This window comes from Pinus tabuliformis, chromosome 1_1 (assembly GCF_031772625.1).
Source record: "Pinus tabuliformis cultivar Carrire ecotype Pingquan chromosome 1_1, CPIR1, whole genome shotgun sequence".
Lineage (NCBI taxonomy): Eukaryota > Viridiplantae > Streptophyta > Pinopsida > Pinales > Pinaceae > Pinus > Pinus tabuliformis.
The window spans coordinates 117,407,612-117,415,651 of record NC_142297.1 but is presented as its reverse complement, the minus strand read 5'-3'; positions in this window follow the sequence as shown (position 1 = coordinate 117,415,651).

The following is an 8,040-nucleotide window of genomic DNA, read 5'->3' as shown; positions in this document are numbered from 1 at the left end:
CATTACTTTAACCTAATCTTGTCCAGAAGTTAATGCAAGAAAATATTCAGCGCAGCTGTATCAAAATAAGTTAATGAGGTATCCTCGGTGGCTCAGTGCAGTGTTTCTGTAATAACTGTGCTTTGTCTTTTATCTCCACCTCTAAGTCGGTTATGCTGCTATTCGGCGGCATTAATGTGTACTAGTCCCGACCAGATAAGCTTTTAAATGGCCTTAACTGCTTTGCTAACTTTGATGGAGGTCTTTAATTTTCACCTGCTTTGATGTTGCTGAACTGATACTCTTTGCCGCTTCATCTTTCCTCTGATACTCTTTCACAATTGAATTGGGCCATTTCTCTCTCTTGCTGCGTTTGAAACTGTCAAATCGCCCTTTTCTCTGCCCTTTCAGGGAAAAAAAAGGTTGTTGTTATTCGTGGCCTCTGGAATGCTATCTGTGCTAGGCGATTAAATATGAACTTTCATGAAGAAATCCTGTCAAACTATGAATTTTTGGGTTTTGCAGGTCACAGGGCTGTGAGAGGCCCTCCATTTCAGCCTATTTTTCTTAGCGATGCGCGAAGCGCTAATCGCGCATCAAAAACTACCTCAGATTTTCTTTCCGAGCTTCCTGTGCAGCGATTTTCGCCCTTCGCACCATTTTCGGTGATGACGTTAGCATGACGTCAGTGGTGGGTCCCAATACGGTGGTGACGTGGCAGGATGACATCAGCAGGGTGACGTTAGCAGTACGGCAGGGTGATATGGCGGTGACACGGTGGCAGTGACGTGGCAGTGGTGACTTGGCAGCACGGTGGCAGGAGGCCGACGCAGGTTGGTGATGTGACAGGATGATGTCACTCGGCGGAGGCGGTATTCGGTTTCATGGGGCACCGCTTTTCCGCGTAGGTGGTTTCGGAGGAGGGGGCTCCGCCACAGCCGGGAGGGCGATGCGTGGCGGGAGTACGACGGGAAAACCGCCCATCTCCTGGGAGTTAAACTCTGGCAGATCGGGGCACAGGAATTACCGCCCACCGTTGGATATGAAAGTTGGGCATCGGACGGTTGGCGGGGTAGGTAAGGTAGCAGGAGGTTAGGGACGGGGCCCGCGGCGCTTTCTATTACTTGTTTTAATCTGGTGGGGGGAAAACTTTAGGAAAGTGGGTTTTGGGTTATACACAAGCGGGGTGAAATATATTTACATGCATGACCTTAGGATAAGGGCGGGAAATGAGTATTGTAGGGTTAGGACTTAGGGGAAATGGTTATTAGTGTGACCAGATGTCAGACTAACTCCAGCTTAAGACACGAAAGGGTTAGTAGGAGCCCCAGATGGACTACTATTTCCCAAACTTGATAAATATGGCTATAATGCCAAGGGGAGGGGAATATGTAATATTTTGGGATTTTATATTGTTTTTGTACAATAGGGGATGGGGAAATGATACAGGGAGCTAGATAATAGAGTTAGGAGTTAATATGAAAATGACAAGAAAGCGCTAAGGTAAGGGATCTTAGGCTATTAGGGAGAAAATGATTCATAGAGGAAGTGTTATCACTGACAAAATTTCAATGCCAAATGTCTTACATTTGTTTGATGGTAAAGCACATAAATCCTTTTTAGCAGTTTCGCAGCGCAACATGTTTAGGTGGTTTCGTAGCGCATAATTCATATTTTGTACTGGCTGCACTACGAAATTGGGGATTTTCTTTTGAATCCATAGTCATTCTCACCCAGTTGTCATACTTATCAGAATCTGCTGTGTTTTAGATCGTTAGATGTTGTGGTACTGACACATGTTGCAGTTGTTGCTGAGAAGGAGACAAAGGGTTCTGTTTACTATCTGAATGCATTTAATGGAAAGTTGCTTGCTGGCATCAATCAAAAGAGCAATGCAATAATTGTATCAGGCTTGCGTGCCTCAGGATACAGTTATCTTGACACGAATAGCCCAGTGGGTTCGATTATCTGTTTTATTTCAATGTGGTATTCTGACATGTTCATGAAACACAATTAGAAGAACAAATCAGTTGACACCTGCTAGGGGAGGGCGCTCATCCAGATGCTACATTTTTTGCAGTACCTCAAAATGAATCAGAGAAGATAAAGCAACCCAAATCACCCATTCTTCAAGTTCTCAAAAGGAAGGGGCCTGGCCGGTTGCAATATGCAGCTGCAGCTGCTCGACGGGGATCATATGATAGTGCTGGTGTTGGGGGTCATGCTTCAGGAGTGGTTACAACTGAGCAGATGAACAATTTGGTTACCAATTTAAACATGCTTAAACAGATTGGCAGCTCTGAAATGAATCGCATATTCACACGAAGCCAAAGGTTGAACAGTGAGGCAATCGCTGATTTTGTAAAGGCACTTTGTAAAGTTTCTATGGAGGAGCTACGGTCCCCAACTGATCCTCGGGTTCTTAGCCTTACTAAAATTGTTGAGATTGCGCACTATAGCATGAACCGCATTAGGCTAATGTGGTCTCACATTTGGAGTGTGCTTTCTGATTTCTTCGTTACAATTGGATGTTTTGAAAATTTATCCATCGCTATTTTTGCAATGGATTCCCTACGACAACTTGCTATGAAGTTCCTAGAACGTGAGGAGTTGGTGAAATCAGGTTGGAAAATCATCTTCATGGTGTTCACAACAGCAGCCTATGATGATTACAAGAATATTGTACTCTTAGCATTTGAAACAATTGAAAAAATAGTGCGGGACTATTTTCCTTACATAACTGAAACAGAGACGACAACATTCACAGATTGTGTGAACTGTTTGATTGCATTTACAAATAGCAAATTCAACAAGGATGTTAGTTTGAATGCAATTGCATTTCTTCGGTCTTGTGCTCTAAAACTTACAGAGGGTGAACTTGGCTTTTCTGCAAAGAACAAGGAAAAGGGGAAGCCACTTTCTCCATCAACATGACAAGGAGGAGGCCAGTGCAGTAGACCATGACAGTTTTCTATCACATGGTTCATTAGATGAAAAGGAGAATTCATTGAAGGATACCTCCAGTGCATATTTTCAGATTTCCTTTCCTAAAGATGGAGTTTCTTTGCCGTCAAGCAAAAAACCAATTATTGTATCCCCACCATATTGTTTAAAAGCAAAAAGTATAGTGCCTGGAAAATCCAAGGAGAAACAGTTAGTGTATGCTTTTGAAGGTACAAACTATACAGAAGTTAAAAATGGGTGTGGTGTGGATATTGGTGTTGTAGGTAATCATCAATCTGACATTGGACGAAGTGGCAAAGATGAAATACACAAGGCGAGCATTCAATCGAGTTTTGAGAATGTGCAAACAGGCGGGATTCTTGTTGAGCAAAATATGAATAGTCCACTGTTCTGTACAAGTGGAAATAATTCATATCAAATTTGCAGCATGAGTTACTCTCCTTTAACTCCAAAAACACTTTTTGGTAGAAGATCAGAGACACCTGCAAAATGAACAGACCACAGATGTGAAATGTAGGAAGGAATCATTTCATAGCTGCCAGCCCTGTTTTTGGTTGCAATCAAGAGGGAACTATATTAGCACATCCCCTTGCACCTGAAGAGAAGATGCCTATACAATTTGCACGTGAGGTACTAGCCAGATTCATACAGTTACATTTGGAACAGTGAATGGTGTTATTGGTGTCATTGCATCGTTTCCTCAGGAGAAATATCTGTTTCTTGAAAAGTTGCAAGCAAATCTTTTCAAAACAATCAAGGGAGTAAGGTGTTTAAGCCATGAGCAATGGCGATCATTTAGCTATGAAAGGAAGACTCTGTTTTTAAAAACTAAGCAGTTTCGTAGCGCGCTACGAAACTGCTGTAGGTGATGATTTTAACACATACAGGCAGTTTTGTATTATGAGTGGGAATTTGAAAGGGAAATTCCAAAGGGTATGCAAGACATTAGCTGGAGCAAAAATAGTAAATCAGATCAAGACAGGTGGATGCTTTAAAGGCTTGAATATTCAAATCCAATTTTGGATTTTTGTCATAAAGTCCCTTTATCACCGTTCAAGAGGTATCAAATGATGTGAATACAAGGAACTTTTGCCTGCACACATGTCCATCGATGAAGCTCACAACACATCAATAATGTGGCAGTGTTCCATGTTTTGGGTTATTAAAAGCTAGAAGACATGCTTCTGTACATTCGAGCATTTTGAGGAAAACTGAAGCCGAGAAGCAAGGGAAAGCTCCTAATACTTCTGAGCAGTTAAAAGTTTCAGCGTTCAAGGTCGATATGGAGTATTAAACATCCAACTCAGCCAGATCAAAAAGGGACCAGGTGTCAAAGAACAAGGAGGAGTTATTATGCATGGAGGATAGAGTTAGAGTCATAGTTAATTTAGAACTCTTTAAAATTCCAGTCAGCACTTTATTGTATTTAATAGTTAGTTGAATAGCTGATAGGTGTCATCAAAGGTAATTATCGAGTTCCCCTCATGCTGGAGGAGGAAGCTCGAATTAGTTAGAATAAGGATTCTACATATAGCTAAGACAACAATGTAATGAGGGTTGGATATTTTATAAAACAGAGGACTGTTTTGGCTTATGTAAAAAACAGAGTTCAGTAATATAAGTTGGTTGTTTTACTTCTCAGGATTCATAAGGGATTTTCATGTTCAGAATGTGTGATGGTATACTTTCTTTAGTGTTTTTTACAGTTGTATAAATGCATAATCACTCAGAATTCACTGATTGTGCTCTGATTTCCTGTATGCATTTGTAAGCTGTGGTTTTATATGAGTTATGTTCTGAGCATCTAAATGCTAAATGCCCTGACTTCTATGTAAAGGCAGTATAATTGTTTACTAAAGTATGATTGACTCCATAGGCCCAATGGAAATTAGTTTAATGTTTGTCCAACCTTCATACTTGTTAATGTTATTTCACAAGAGTTAGCCATCTAATTAATAGTCAAAATCAATAACCCTTTTTGAGAGAGCCCTCTCAGGCTAAGGAGGCTAAGCCTTAGTCAAAAGATTGGTTTGAAACGGTTACTTGAAGTCTTCCTGGTTTGCAGCCTTCCAGGTCTGATTTTGAGATAACATTTTGGTGCGTCTGCCGGGAGCCTGAAGTCTATTCTTTCCTGAAATTAAGAGGTTGAACTTCTGAAGGTAGCAGGAGCTCATACATCTATTTGAGGCTGCAAAACTACCTTGGCGACTCCACACATCGAATAAGAAATTGGAAGGTGACTCCACTGCTAGAAGATCAGTAGCTTGATGAAGTTTCAAGATGAGTTCCACTGCAAGAATGAATGCCAGGTATGCTCCTATGAATCGGTCTCATATCCCTGGTTTTCCAAATCCTATGCCCAAGGTTGATTGGTTAGAGGATCTTCCAATATTCAAAGATGAAAAGAAAGACAATGCTGCTCTTCATTTGGTTAGGTTTCATATGCATGTACGCAGTCTTAAGGTTCACTTTCCTGAGGATTGTCTCATGAGGATGTTTATGACCACTTTAGAAGGAAAAGCATGGTATTGGTATAAAAGTTTGGAAAATGGTTCATTATATTCTCTTGCTGATTTCCATGATGTGTTCTATGACATGTATAAAGAGTGTCATCCCTCCTTATTGCTGGTCAAAGATTGTTGTAAACATTCTACGAGTTTTATTCAATATTTGGAGGATTGTTATGATGATGATGAATTTATGGATGAAGAAATTTTAGAGGCTCTTCATAACAATGCATTTCAACACCAAGAAGAAAGTATAACATCTCATGAAATGCAGCATGAAGATCAGCAGGGGTTTACTTATGAAAATCATATTACATCCTCTGAGATTGATGTAGAGATGCAGCAGACTTCTCAGTCTTCGAATCATAATGAAGATGAAAATGATTACACACAGCAAGAAGAAATACTGGAGGAAATTTTCTATGACCCTCAGGCGGAGGAAAAGGTTGTTCATTTTTGTGATTCCTTGCAGCAGCTTGCATCAAAGAATGATCTTTATAATGAAGAAAATTACATTGTCTATGAGAATCATGCAGAAAGGCAGTTGGATAGCATATCAAAAGAATCTTGTGTGGTTAAGAATCAGTTGTCTAAAGATGTAAAATGTTATGATGATCATCAACATAACCATGTATTCTTTGACCCTATAAGTGAATATATGGACAAGCTTTGCACACCAGTATTTCATTTTCATTTGCATTATGAAGATCAGGTACATTATAAGTTGATTTGGTCATCTCACTACCATGGATATTTTGAGGTTGAATGCAGTCAAGAGCCTCCAATATCAGAGAAGAAAAATGATTGGCTTCATTGGAAGTTTCATGTTCCTTGAGCTACAAGTGGAGCTTGCAGCTGGTAGGGTAGGTAGGTAGGAGAGTGCAAATAAGCTCAAGGTTGACTGAGCATTTTTTCAGTAGTGGTAGATTTCTTTTTCCCACAGTGATCATCAAGTTTAAGCCAGAGGTGAAGGCCCAAGGAACTTAAAGAAGATGTTTGTCAAATAAATTTTATAAGGCACTGGAACTGCAGGTTCTTAATGTACCACAAGGGCACACTATCCCAAGTGGAGCCACTGTTATCACTGACAAAATTTCAATGCCAAATGTCTTACATTTGTTTGATGGTAAAGCACATAAATCCTTTTTAGCAGTTTCGCAGCGCAACATGTTTAGGTGGTTTCGTAGCACATAATTCATATTTTGTACTGGCTGCGCTACGAAATTGGGGATTTTCTTTTGAATCCATAGTCATTCTCACCCAGCTGTCATACTTATCAGAATCTACTATGTTTTAGATCGTTAGATGTTGTGGTACTGACACATGTTGCAGTTGTTGCTAAGAAGGAGACAAAGGGTTTTGTTTACTATCTGAATGCATTTAATGGAAAGTTGCTTGCTGGCATCAATCAAAAGAGCAATGCAATAACTGTATCAGGCTTGCGTGCCTCAGGATACAGTTATCTTGACACGAATAGCCCAGTGGGTTCGATTATCTGTTTTATTTCAATGTGGTATTCTGACCTGTTCATGAAACACAATTAGAAGAACAAATCAGTTGACACCTGCTAGGGGAGGGCGCTCATCCAGATGCTACATTTTTTGCAGTACCTCAAAATGAATCAGAGAAGATAAAGCAACCCAAATCACCCATTCTTCCAGTTCTCAAAAGGAAGGGGCCTGGCTGGTTGCAATATGCAGCTGCAGCTTCTCGACGGGGATCATATGATAGTGCTGGTGTTGGGGGTCATGCTTCAGGAGTGGTTACAACTGAGCAGATGAACAATTTGGTTACCAATTTAAACATGCTTGAACAGATTGGCAGCTCTGAAATGAATCGCATATTCACATGAAGCCAAAGGTTGAACAGTGAGGCAATCGTTGATTTTGTAAAGGCACTTTGTAAAGTTTCTATGGAGGAGCTACGGTCCCCAACTGATCCTCGGGTTCTTAGCCTTACTAAAATTGTTGAGATTGCACACTATAACATGAACCGCATTAGGCTAATGTGGTCTCACATTTGGAGTGTGCTTTCTGATTTCTTCGTTACAATTGGATGTTCTGAAAATTTATCCATCGCTATTTTTGCAATGGATTCCCTACGACAACTTGCTATGAAGTTCCTAGAACGTGAGGAGTTGGTGAAATCAGGTTGGAAAATCATCTTCATGGTGTTCACAACAGCAGCCTATGATGATTACAAGAATATTGTACTCTTAGCATTTGAAACAATTGAAAAAATAGTGCGGGACTATTTTCCTTACATAACTGAAACAGAGACGACAACATTCACAGATTGTGTGAACTGTTTGATTGCATTTACAAATAGCAGATTCAACAAGGATGTTAGTTTGAATGCAATTGCATTTCTTCCGTCTTGTGCTCTAAAACTTACAGAGGGTGAACTTGGCTCTTCTGCAAAGAACAAGGAAAAGGGGAAGCCACTTTCTCCATCAACATGACAAGGAGGAGGCCAGTGCAGTAGACCATGACAGTTTTCTATCACATGGTTCATTAGATGAAAAGGAGAATTCATTGAAGGATACCTCCAGTGCAGATTTTCAGATTTCCTTTCCTGAAGATGGAGTTTC